The sequence below is a fragment of the Myxine glutinosa genome, chromosome 7, assembly GCF_964187855.1.
Source record: "Myxine glutinosa chromosome 7, kmMyxGlut1.1, whole genome shotgun sequence".
Taxonomy (NCBI): Eukaryota; Metazoa; Chordata; class Myxini; order Myxiniformes; family Myxinidae; genus Myxine; species Myxine glutinosa.
The window spans coordinates 145,402,378-145,415,846 of NC_136267.1; the positions used below are offsets into that span (position 1 = coordinate 145,402,378).

General features: G+C 43.2%; 1 long non-coding RNA gene across 1 annotated transcript; it reads left to right on the forward strand.

Moving 5' to 3' along the window:
- The first annotated feature begins 397 nt into the window (after positions 1–397).
- On the forward strand, positions 398–13,134 carry LOC144892842 (uncharacterized). The gene is made up of 3 exons (XR_013623986.1): positions 398–462; positions 9,445–9,515; positions 13,052–13,134. It is a non-coding gene; the product is annotated as an uncharacterized LOC144892842 (long non-coding RNA).
- The last annotated feature ends 335 nt before the right edge of the window (positions 13,135–13,469 follow it).

A 13,469-nucleotide genomic window follows, 5' to 3' on the forward strand; every position in this document is an offset into this window, starting at 1 on the left:
TGTCCGGGACCTCATAGACCCGTCATCTGGGGGTAACCTGATGTAGGTTACAGATTTTATGCTGCAGTTTGATTTCATGAAACATATTTGCTGAAAAAAAGACAAATTTAATAGAAATTAATGCCAGACAGAAAATGTTCCCAATTTTGATAATCTGCTGTACCACATCTATAATTTTGAATATTTGGTCTAATGCCAGTAAGTACTAAATGCAGTAAACATGGTAAGCTGCCTTTTGCTTTTACTTCCATGCTGCATGAGCTTATTTTAGATAAAAAAAGTTTGTGTATAAACATCTATTTTCCTTGATAGCTAATGTCTTGGTGCAGTTATCTCTTCACAACTATTCAATGCTTCATACTGATTTGATGTTATTTTGTCACATATCCTTCAGGAATCATGAACACAGTGTGAAATCAACGCTGATAAGCCAGACATTTGGTGGAAACCTGAACTCACAATGTAAGTTTATTGGGGATTTCCATCGTTTGTGTTTTTCTTTTCCATTAATGGTCTCACTGCCAATGAGGTTAAGTGATCCCCACACAGTCTTATTCTCATTGTCACTAGATGCTCACCAGCATGGCTCTCTGCCTGGGTTGGACACCAAGACTGGTATTGAGACCATAAAGATGATGGCTATTAAGTTGCTGACTGGATAAAGGCTGTTTGGAAAGCAATTCCATTTACATTCTTGGAAGTGTTCGAGGTGCTGTGATATTGAAGATCCTTCCGAGATATTTTGCTCCAAAAAGAGCTCATCAGCCTTCAGTCTAGTTTTAATTTTCCAAGGGAATTTCCAGTTCACTTCTGGCATCCAGTTGCTCGCTTTGTCAGCCTTTTCTCTTGCCTCTGATTGACCTCTTTCCAAAATTTCCCAACACAGCTGCTGAACAGTTTATTACAATCACTTCTGTGTGTCTGCCCGGACCGCAACTTTTTTTTACGATTTGAGCTTTTGTCATGAAATTTTCAACAAAACTTTATGATGAGAATATGGAGAAGACAAATTAATAATTTTGTCAAAAGGTCTAAAGATCAAAAGTAAGCATCACCTAAAATCATAAATTTTCCTGTCTTCTCGCATTCCTGCTTTCTTATTTCTACATCGATTTCTTAATTCCTGCATCAATTTCTTATTCTCCAAAAATGAATAAATGTGGGGGTGTACTTACTTTTTCCACATGCGAAATTTGCATTTATGTTTATTTAAATTATACAATGGCCTACAAAATGTAAATGTTTCATGATATTTGTTATATTATATCACCTTTATCTATCAATATTGTTGAAATGAAGATCAAATAGCTGAATGTTGAAATATGTTGAAAAAGTCAAAACTTTACATGCGGTGTACTTACTTTTTCACTTGACTATATATATATATATATATATATATATATATATATATATATATATATATATATATATATATATATGTATATTTATAATATTGCAAGTTGGTGGGTCAGGTCGATTGATCAACTTCGAATACCCTGCCTCTTAAATATTTACCCATATTGAGTTGTTCAAAACAGTATCGATTCTTAAAACAGGGGCAATACCCCTGACACTCACCTGGTAGAATAAACAGTATACGGCACTGACTAAAGGTATTTTAAACCAATTTCAATGCTTGCTCGAAGACAGGGCGGCATGTAGAATCATACTAACATAATCATGACACTTTAAACAATTAAATAAAAAAATATCTATTTTCGGGGCAACCATACTCCTCCCCTCCCACCCTGTTATTCCTCCTCAGACCCCAATTTTTCCAATACCTTCAACAAACATTGGTATGTCACGGATGATGAAGGTTGTGGTGAAGTTTCATCAAAATTGTGTGTGTAGGTTCTGAGCAAAATGCAAATACCTATTTTGGGGGGCAAGCCCCCCATAGACCACCTTAGACCCCGATTTTTTAAATGCCAGGAACAAACTTTGGGAGAACATGGGTGATTAAGGCTGTGGTGAAGTTTCATCAGAATTGCATATGTAGTTTCTGAGAAGAAAGCAAATACCTACCTGGATCAATAAATACCTGGATCCACTTTGACCCCCGGTATACCGTCTTAGACCCTGATGCCGTGAACAAACTTTAGTCACAACACAACAAATATAATTTGTGCCAAATTTGGTCGCAATCCCATCAGCGATTTGAGATGAAGTTTCAAGTGTTTACAGATGGACTGACGGACTGACGGATGGACGGACTGACGGATGGACAGACTGACGGATGGACGGACGGACGGACTGACTGACGGACTGACTGACGACGCACCATCGCATAAGCTCCCCTGAACTTCGGTCCAGGTGAGCTAAACACGTTTTAGAACATTGTGAGACTATTTCACGAGGCAATTCATTCCACATGTTTACCACACAATTTGAAAATATATACTTGCATATGTCAACATTAAAATGTTTAACAAATAAATTCATGGTATGACCACAAGTTTACCCGAAAAGTGAAGAATTGTGAAAAAATTCCAATCGGAAAAACTATTTTATCTTTTACATACCATAAGCAAATCTCACAATAGTCGTTCTTCTGAAGACGATATTTAAAGTAAAATGAGACGATTTAATATTTGTATGGAACATTTTGAACACCAGGTAAGCAACGAGGGAACAGTCGTTGAAACCGTTGAAAACGTTGAAATTTTTTTTTTTTTTTTTTTTTTTTTTTTTTTGTATACAATATCGAGGCTCGTGAAAGAGCGAACATTAATCACACCGAAAGACAAACCGACACATAAAACATATAACATCGGGAGCGGTAGACAAGATGGGGAGAGAGGGGGAAGGACACAAACACAACATTTGAGAGCAGGGACCGAGAGACATGGAGCCATCGAGAGATCTGAGAGAGGGTGAGGGCTTTGGGGGGGGGGGGGGGGGGGCATGGGAAGGGGGCGGTGGGAGAGGTATAAAACATATGGACACTGCCAGGACTTCCAGGAAAGAAGTTGGAATTTCAAACAAGGTGGATCTGGGGTGAATTAGCGGGGGTAGAAAAGATCAAGGTTTTGGATGGGGGAAGATAAGAGATGGTGGTGAACAGCTGTTTTAAAGACCTGGAGGGAGGAGTGGGATTGAAGGGAGTGAGGGAGTTTGTTCCAGAGGCGGGAGAAAAGAGGAATGAAAGAGTGAAGGTGAGCAGAGAGCCGAGATTTCGGCAGTTTAACCATCAGAGGGTTGCTGGCAGATCTTGTGCGACCTGTAGGAATATTTGGGGGACAGAGCACAGAGAGAGCTGGGGGTGCAAGGCCGGAGAGGAGTCGGTAGAAGACAGAAAGACCACCTACCTGCCTGCGGTGAGTGAGTGAAAGGCCCTCAGAGATAGCTTCATCGCGGGAGATTCCAATAATTCTGAAAGCTTTGGTTTCAACAGCGTGAAGCCGAGCTAGGTGTGAGGCAGGAGCACCGGCCCAAAGGGGAGAACAGTATTCCATTGAGCTGCGGATGAAAGCCTTGTATGTGGTGAGGAGCTCAGGTGTGCCGAGGAAGGACTTCGCACGACGGAGGATGCCCAGTCGGCGACTGGCTTTGGAGGCCAGCTTGCAAATGTGGTTTTCCCAAGAAAGATCATGGCAGATAGTGAGACCCAAAATCTTGAGCGACAGAACTTCTTGGAGAGGATTGTTGAGAAAGTAGATGGGAGGGTTGTCCAGTCGATCTTTTCGGAGAGACATAGTAAGAGTGTGAGATTTGTCAGGATTGAAAGACATGTTCCACTTGTTTGACCAGTCTGTGATTTTGTCCAGGTCTTCAGAGAGTGAGGAGGCAGCAGACTGCCGATCTGAGGGAAGAGGAATGGAGCGGCAGAGAGTGGAGTCATCAGCAAAGAGATAGAGAGGATTTTCGAGAGAGTCAGAGAGATCATTGATGAAGACCAGAAAAAGCACGGGGCCCAGAACACTGCCTTGGGGAACTCCAGCCTGAACAGGAAGAGGAGATGAGAGAAACCCATTCAGGGCCACACGTTGACGACGACTAGAGAGGAAGTCCGCCAGCCATGCGTGGAGATTTCCATGGATACCAAAGGAGGAGAGTTTGGTGAGCAGAGCGGGGTGCCAGACCGTGTCGAAGGCACGTGATATGTCGAGGGAGACAGCTCTAATTTCCTGTTTGGCATTGAGGACCTCCATCCATTGTTGAGACAGCAGAAGCAGCATGTCCAGAGTAGAGTGACCTGGTCTGAAACCAAATTGATGATCAGAGATCAAGCCATTGGAGAAGAGGAAAGATTTCATATCCGAAGCAATGATGGATTCCATGACTTTGCTGATAATTGGGAGAAGGCTGATTGGTCTGTAGTTGCTAGGGTCTGTTTTTGCACCTTTTTTGTGCAAAGCGGTGATGTTGGCTGATTTCCAAGCAGATGGCAGTTGACCTTGAGCAAAAGAGAGGGTGAAGAGAACAGAAAGAGGGTGAGATAGAGCAGCAGAGCAGGATTTTAGGACCCGTGGGCTGATGCCGTCGGGTCCAGTTGCAGAATCAGAGTCGAGGGTTGACAGAAACTTTTCCACCTTGTCAGGAGGAAAGGACACGGAGTCCAGGAGCAGCAGGGTACGACTGGGTATGGTGGGTACAGAGAGGGATGGGTTTGGGACACAAGATTTACAGGCAAACACAGAGTTGAGGCATTCAGCTTTTTCACGTGCGGAGTCAGCTGTGTAGCCGTTTGAGGTAAGGGAGGGGATGGAGGGGGAACAAACACCAGAAACGGATTTGACCAGACGCCACCAGGATTTGGAAGAGGGAGACAGATAAGAGAGTTCGGTCTTGAGAACGGAGAGATATTGTTTCCTGGCTCTCCTGAGGGTGGACACACACTTGTTTCGGGCTTTGTGAAAGGAAATGAGATTTCCTTCCGTTGGATTTGCTTTCCAGAAGACGAAGGCAAGTTGTTTCTGGGCAACAGCCTCACCACAAGATTCCGTGTACCATGGACGGGAGGAAGGGTATGACAACTGAAGACGAGATGGGATAAATCTGTGCATGAGAGAGAGCAATTTACTTTGGAAGAATTCCCAGGATGAGTTGATGTCAGAGGTGGTAGAGATGGGAGACCAGTCCAGATGATTGATGGCTGCTTGAAGACCGTGCCAGTTGGCCTGAGTGAAATGCCAGACTCGTCGACGCTGAGCAGGCTCCCTGAGGATGGTCAGAGAGATGTCCACTTTAACAAGGACATGATCAGATGATCCGATCGGAGCAGAAGAAGAGCAGCAGACATTTTCAGGGAAGTTAGTCATAACCAAGTCCAGAAGAGAAGATGTTCCGTTGACTGAGATCCGGGTCGGGAAATTGACAGATTGTGTCAGTCCCAGTGAGTCGCAGAAGTCCTTTGCTGAGGAGCCATGGCTGGTGAGAGAGGTACCCACACCCAGCCAACTGGCATGATGACAGTTGAAATCACCACATATGAGGAAGAGAGAGTTGGGATGAGTAGATAGAAGTTGGTCCATATCATCAGACAGCGAGATGTAGATGGAGTCATCACTGTTTGGTGGACGGTACAACACACATATGAACAAGAGGTGGGAGCGAAGGGGAAGCCGTAGCCAGAGGTATTCCTGGGGGTGAGGTGGAGAGAGTGCAGTGCAGGGCGAGTGAGGAAGAGAGTTTTTGATAAAGATAGCAACCCCGCCTCCAGGACGAGGCTCAGGTCTATCATACCGGAGGAGGGAGTAGCCCGGGAGAGATACTATGGAATCAGAGACATCATAAAGGAGGAAAGTTTCTGTTAAGCAGATCACGTCTGGTTTGACAGAAGCAACCTGTATGGAGAGATCAGTTAAGTTTGAACGAAGGCCCCGGATGTTTGAGGTCCATACCGTTAATGAAGAGGAAGGGGGAGCATCAGATACAGAACAGGGGGGAGGAGGGGTAGGGTAAGATGTGGAAGAGGTGGAAGAGGTAGGGAGAGCTGTTGAAAGTGTGTCAGAGATTTCAGAATAGCTCGGAGAAAGGGAAGGATGGGGCGGACAAAAGGTTTGATGGTGATTGGGTGAGCCACAATGAGGTGTTATTTGAGGAGGGGGAAGAGCGAGGCAGAAGGTTGGGGGAGATGGAGGTGAGAGTTTGAAGGGGGAAGAAGCGGGGAGGATGCTTTGAGGAGGGGGAGTGAGAGGGGGGAAATTGAGAAGCAATGAGGGTGGGGAGATTTGAAGGGGAGGGGTGAGAGGGGAGTTTGGGAGGGAAGGGACAAAGGGAGGGATTTGAAAGGGATGGGATATGGGGGAGATTTGGAGGGGAGGGGTGAGGCAGGAGTCTAGGAGGGGAGGGGCGAGGGGGCGTCTTGGCGGGGAGGGGTGAGGGGGTAGTTTAGGAGGGAGGGGGCAAGGGGGGAGATTTGAAAGGGATGGGTGATGGGGAAGGTTTGGAGGGGAGGGGTGATGGGGAAGATTTGGAGGGGAGGGGTGAGATTGGATTTTTGAAAGTGTACGATTTATGGGAAACGAACATTTATTGCAAAATGAGTTTCTTGTGACCTTCGAGTTAAAAATACGTTTAAGGACGCTGGATGGAGGATGGAGTGCAGGAGAGTTTAGGGAATGTAGAAAAAAGGCACTATAGGAGATGGATATTTTTTTTGGGATGAATTGATTTGGTGAGCAAGTCGAAAGCAGCCTTTTAAAGAAGAGGAAGAAAAAGGTGTTATAAAATATGACGGAATACATAACTTGAGGGGAAAGTGTAAACATTGAAGGTTAATGAGTGAAAACTATCTGGGGAAATGGGGGATAAACACGTGGTCGAAGAACGAACGAACGAATAAGAAGAAATAAACGAATGAGAACAGAGAAGGAAATGTTGTTTTTTTTTTTGTTTTTTTTTTTTGAGTTGAAATCTACACAAGGAAGTAGGCTATGGGTGAAAAGACTGGGAATACAGAGAACGAAAGTTATTGGATCACAAATGATGGACCACTGAGAGAAAAGAGAAAAACAAAGCCTCAAGGTTGTACAGTGCACACTGTACAAGCCTCAAGACACGACACGAATTAACACGGTTTTCAATACAGGTATGAAAGATTTGCACCGAAAAATCTTCGTCGGGACACTATACGTACAACACCATAAATAAATACAGTTTTAACGAAAATACAAATGGGAACAATCACTTAACTTCGATTTCAAATCGTTCGCGACGCGGCAAAGGCCTTGCTCGCGATACGGCAAACAGACGATCCTTTATCAGTTAAATCAGTTAAATATGTCTTTTAAACAATGTTTTCCAAACCAAACAATGTGTGCATGTGCAACAAAATACTTTTTTCTGTTTTACCGGCCACCACAAGCTTTTGTTTTTATTTATTTATTTATTTTTAATGGTCTAATGCTCATAATGGAGCTCATTTTATACATGATTTAACGCTGATTTTCTCTTGTTTACAAATATATGAAAAGCAACTTCCTGCGCAATTAGCAGCTCGTTATATTACACCTTATCTTCAGTCTGTCACCGCTGATTGGTCAGGAAGTGTGAGGGAGGTTTTTTGTCCACCGTCGCACCGCGGAGCGAAAGCGGGACTATGGTTTTCCCCTCCGTCCGTGTGTCCGTGCGTGCGTCCATCCGTGCGTGCGTCCGTCCGTGCGTGCGTGTGGGCGTGCGTGCGTACGTGCGCAAGAAAAGGAATGAATTCAAATTTGGTTTGTGGGTGCAACCCACGTAAAAATCCAAGATGGCCACCGCCATGTATGTCTGACGCCATGTATGTCTGAACCTTGTGAGCGGAATATCTTGAAAAATATGCGAAGTACCAACTTCTAATCAGGTGTGTGGGTGTATCTAGGCATAAGGAAGAACGCTATTGAAAATTGGATCGCCACGTCAAAATCCAAGATGGCCGCCACCATATATATTTGTGAACATTGTGAGCGAAATATCTTGAAAAATAAACGAACTACTAACTTCTAATCTGGTGTGTGGGTGTACCTACGCATAAGGGAGAACGCTGTTGAAAATTGGTTCGCCACGTCAAAATCCAAGATGGCCACCTTGCGTCTTACACTTTGTCAACTCACATCACTTCACCGACGGGGGACCTAGGCGTAACGCTTGTTTTGGATAATTATTGTGTATCAGAAAGTCGGACAACTGGGTTGACTATGTGCTCGATTGACTAGGTTTGGGTTGACTGACACCACAAAATAGAATATTGGCGAAAAACTCAGAAAACAAGAAAGTAAGATAGTCTATGATTCAAAATATCATTTGTTTGTAATTACCAGGCGAGAACTAGAATGGCACTCAGTAGAGAGCACACCTTCGCCAGGTGAACAGTTTACGTTTTGTATCCCAGAGTAGAGCAGAAAATCACAATACAGAATCACATTTAATCAAAATCATCCGTCCACAACTTTTTGAGATATCCTGCTGTATGCATATCATTTTTGGACCTATCACTCAATGGTGAAGTATCACTTAAAAACTTCTACCAGCCGGATCCGGATCTTCACCAAAATTGAATCGATTCTTCCTTGTCACACACAAAACCTGTGCACCAAGTTTCATCCAAATCCGTCCATAACCTTTTGAGATATCCTGCTATATGTTGGTTTTAGCCCCATCACTCAATGGTGAAGAATCACATAAAAATTAAATAATTGTCATATCCAAATGCGTATTCAGATTTTCACAAAAATCGAACTGAATAGTCCTTGTCGTACACCCAACCTGTGCACCAAGTTTCGTCCAAATCCGTCCACAACTTTTTGAGATATCCTGCTATGTATCGTTTTTGGCCCCATCTCCCAATGGTGAAGAATCCCTTTTAAAATTCTAGTAGCCGGATTCGAATCCGCATCTCCACCAAAATCGAATCATTTCGTCGATGTCACATACACGACATCTCTGCCAAATTTGGTTCGAATCCATCCACAACTTTTTGAGATATCTTGTTCACAAACAGACAGACAGACATGGGTGAAAACATAACCTCCATCTACCTTTGGTGGCGGAGGTAAAAACATTTTTACAGGTAGAAAAATGAAATAAAACAAATTTCAACTTTTCAGTGATTTTTGGTTTCAACTTCAGATTTCAACTTTGAGTTTGTCTTCTCCAAAGACTTTCAATAGTCATTTTCAAGACTGGAATTCCTGCCAGAGTTGTTTGAAACTTTGGCAAACCATCAACTTTCATTGCTTGTAACTTGCACATTGCCAAAGCTAAATATCAGACGGAATGAAGTCCTGTGATTGAGTGTAAATATCTGGAAACGAGCATATAAAATAAATCCTTATTGTGCGAAATGGCAGTGAAGAGTCTGTATTTATATGACCGAGCCATCATGTGACGTGCATTATAAAATGGTTGTGTACTTTACATATATGTTATTGTCCAACTGTTTCAGTAAAATGCGTGCATTGTTCTTTGCTTGAGTTACGTTTCAACCTTGGAATCTTTTTTTTCTTGCCAATTTTACAGTGAAATGCAAGTTTTGTTCAAAGGTGTCGCATCTCCATGAATATGTCGAACATATCGTGTTGGACATAAAGGTATGTAAAAACTTCATTAAAAATCAGATCTGCAACCCCAGAGACCGTTTAAAAAAATTACTTTACATGTATCAACATGTACTGTATTTTTTTTTACATACATATCTATCGTCTATCTTCTATCAAAATATGTGAAAGAAAAGTTTTTGTTTGTTTGTTTGTTTGTCTGCGCAAGCTAATCTCCTGAACGGTGAAATATAGGAGGAAACCTCCAATACAAAAAATGTCGGGACGGGCCCCGGGAAGGTTATCGGCTCGGTGGCGAGGCCGGTCGAGGCCGCTTCGGCCGGGCTGGGCCCATTTCACAATTAAAAGCTGAGCTAAATTATATAGTAGTCAATCTTCCACGGCCGCGAGTAAAAGCTGAATTATAGTAGTAAATGCATTCAAAAAGAACCCGGGGAACGCCGGGTGATTTTGGCTGGTCTTATTAAATCTCCTCTGACTTCACATGACAGACCTGTGACGAGGAGCTATCTTTTGAACTCACATGTTCAAATACGCCAGAAATTCTGACCCCAACTCACTCTCTGAAGTACACATTGGAATTTCGTTTTGACGATTTAACAAGGACAATAAGACATAAAATGTCATGGCCCCCATGGTTTTAGTAATTTTGCTTTGCAGAGCTAAACGGCCGCCAGTCGGCCATTTTTGGTGGGATTCCAAAACAAAACATTTTGCATATGTAAGCCCTCATTCCTTATCTGTGCGGCAAGTTTGAATAAGATCAATAAATGCATGTCCGAGAAATGGTTGAGGACGTGTTTAACATCGGGGTTTTTTTGCATCTAAAATGACCGCCAGTCGGCCATCTTTGATCGCATCGCGAAACAAAATGATGTGCATATGTATACAATCATGTGTTGTCTTTGTGTCAAGTATGAACAAAATTCGTCCATACATCTCCGAGATATGGTTGAGGAAGTGTTCCACATCAGGTTTTTTGCATCTAAAATGGCCGCCAGTCGGTCATCGTTGATCGCATCGCGAAACAAAATGATGTGCATATGTATACAATCATGTGTTGTCTTTGTGTCTACTATGAGCAAAATCGGTCCAAACATGTACGATATATGGTTGTGGATACACGCATGCACACACAGACGGACGGACGAGCGAGACCCAATCCATACGCCCCGTTTCTGACTCTGTCCATCATCGTAAATGCATCGTATATGCAGTGACATGCAATCTGTCGAGGCACTACCACCCTGCACATGTGGGAAGAGGGTGGGGCTGTGCCTCCTCACCTAACCCAAATGACAAGAAGATCCATTTTTTTCAAATTTGGTCAAAAGGTAATATATTGAGAGCTGCATTGTTCTGGAATTGAATAACAGGAAAAAGACACAAACATTGATTTGTAACTCAACACATGTTTATTGCGTTTCCATCACTAAAGCGGCCATTCATTTTTCTTCAGTATCTTGAGTCAGATTACCCATATTTTAGTTCAATTTCTGCTGTCGAGTTTCTCTGCAGAGTTGTTCGATGTTTGGACAGAATGGAGTCGTTTTCATTTTCAAGCAAGACTCTGAACTCGCCTTGTTCAATTAGTTTCTCAGTGTGATTTTTTATGAAATTCATACTTGAAAACACCTGCTCGCATCGGAAAGTATATCCGAAGGTGGACAGAATGCCAAGTGCATATCTCTCCATGTTACTGTCGGTATCCGGGAAAGAATTCCAAACTTCAAACACAATTGGCTTGTTTTTTTGAAATCATCGAATTCAGGACATCTGTGTTGAAGTGGCAGGGTAGACCTGTGCCAGGGTAGATCTGTGCCAGGGTAGATCTGTGCCAGGGTATATCTGTACCAGAATAGACCTGTACAAGGGTAGATCTGTGCCAGGGTAGATCTGTAACAGGGTAGACCTGTACAAGGGTGGACCTGTGCCAGGGTAGATCTGTGCCAGGGTAGATCTGTGCCAGGGTAGATCTGTACCAGGGTAGGTCTGTACCAGGGTAGATCTGTACCAGGGTAGACCTGTGCCAGGGTAGATCTGTGCCAGGGTAGATCTGTGCCAGGGTAGATCTGTACCAGGGTAGATCTGTGCCAGGGTAGACCTGTGCCAGGGTAGATCTGTGCCAGGGTAGATCTGTACCAGGGTAGATCTGTAACAGGGTAGATCTGTGCCTTTCTCGACTTTCGAGTTTGGTCACGAAGCCTCTGAATTTCGAACTCCACATGTCCTTGTCCTTCCTGCAAACCAGCCAGTTCAAGTTCGAGTTCTGCTGGGTCTACTCCTGTCAATCCTGAAAAGTTGAGGGCAGATATGTTTACTTCAAGGGAGTTTCAGACGGTCAAAACATGGATGCAGTATCAGTATCCATCAATACAGTTCAGATATCCAACAACAACTTACACACACACACAAATACACACACACACACACACACACACACACACACACACACACACACACACACACACACACACACACACACACACACACACACAACACACACACACACACACAAATACACATATTGATACACACACACAAATACACATATTGATACACACAAACACACACACACACACACACACACACACACACAAATACAGATATTAACACACACACACACACATACACACAGACAAACACACAAATACACATATTGATACACACACACACAAACACACAAATACACATATTGATACACACACACACACACACACACACACACACACACACAAACACAAACACACACACACACACACACACAAATACAGATATTGACACACACACACACACACAAACACACATACACACACACAAACACACAAATACACATATTGATACACACACACACACACAAACACACACACACTCACACACACACACACACACACTCACACACAAATACACATATTGACACACACACTCACACACACACAAATACACATATTGATACACACACACAAACACATACATACACATATTGATACACACACACACACACACACACACACACACACACACACACACACACACGTTTGCCGTTTCTTGGACTACTGTGAGAATCTCATTCCGAATCCAACTTGAACGCGTCCCTCATAACTCGCAAGTCTCCATATTGTTGTGCCGTCGGTAGTCTATGACACGGTAACCAATCCTCCATCGGTACAATTGTCACAACAAAATAATGCGCAAAGCTTCACCATTTTAACTCCTCTTTTAACTGATGTAAACACAAAGATGCAGCCCACATGTAGTTTCCTTTTGTTTGCTTGTACACCAAGATGGCGGACAACCAATGTGGTGACGTCACATGCACATTCATCCTCCACTGAAGGGGGAGTTATCAAAACATGTTATTTGTTTCCCAAACAAAAACTGTTATCCTGGTGTTTCACAGGCACGATGATTCATCCATATGTTTCGTTTAATACAATTTATTTTATATCCCTCAAATGTGGATATCAAATGGCCAGTATTTGAAGCACTTGCCGCCACGATTCATGTCCGATTGTTATTTTGGAATTTATTTTTTCACACCTTCTCATTGTTGTGCCCTTTACCCACAGCACGTGACCAATGTGACGTCGGCCTTGAAGCGCCACTTCTCCCAGAGGATTGAGTCGGACGTGGATTGCGAGAGGTGGGAAGTTTCACATTTTACCTTCAGAAATCCCCGGGGAAGGAATAAAATTGAGTTATCGCATGTAAATCTTTATCTATCGACGATTCGACATAGCGCAATGCAGGGGTGTGGTGGGGGCCTGGAGGGAGTTAGTGCAGTGGGTGCGCACCCTCTTCGGGTTTCCGGTGGTAAATGATATGCTATGATATTGGATGTAGTCCAGTGGTGGGGCCCACCGTTCAACTTACTCTTCATGTGAGTCAATCATGCATGTGTTTACAGGATACACACATGATGAGAGGTGTCAAGTTCATCTTTTAATAGCACATTAAATGTGTGTTTCTTAGTTGAAGAAAAACAAC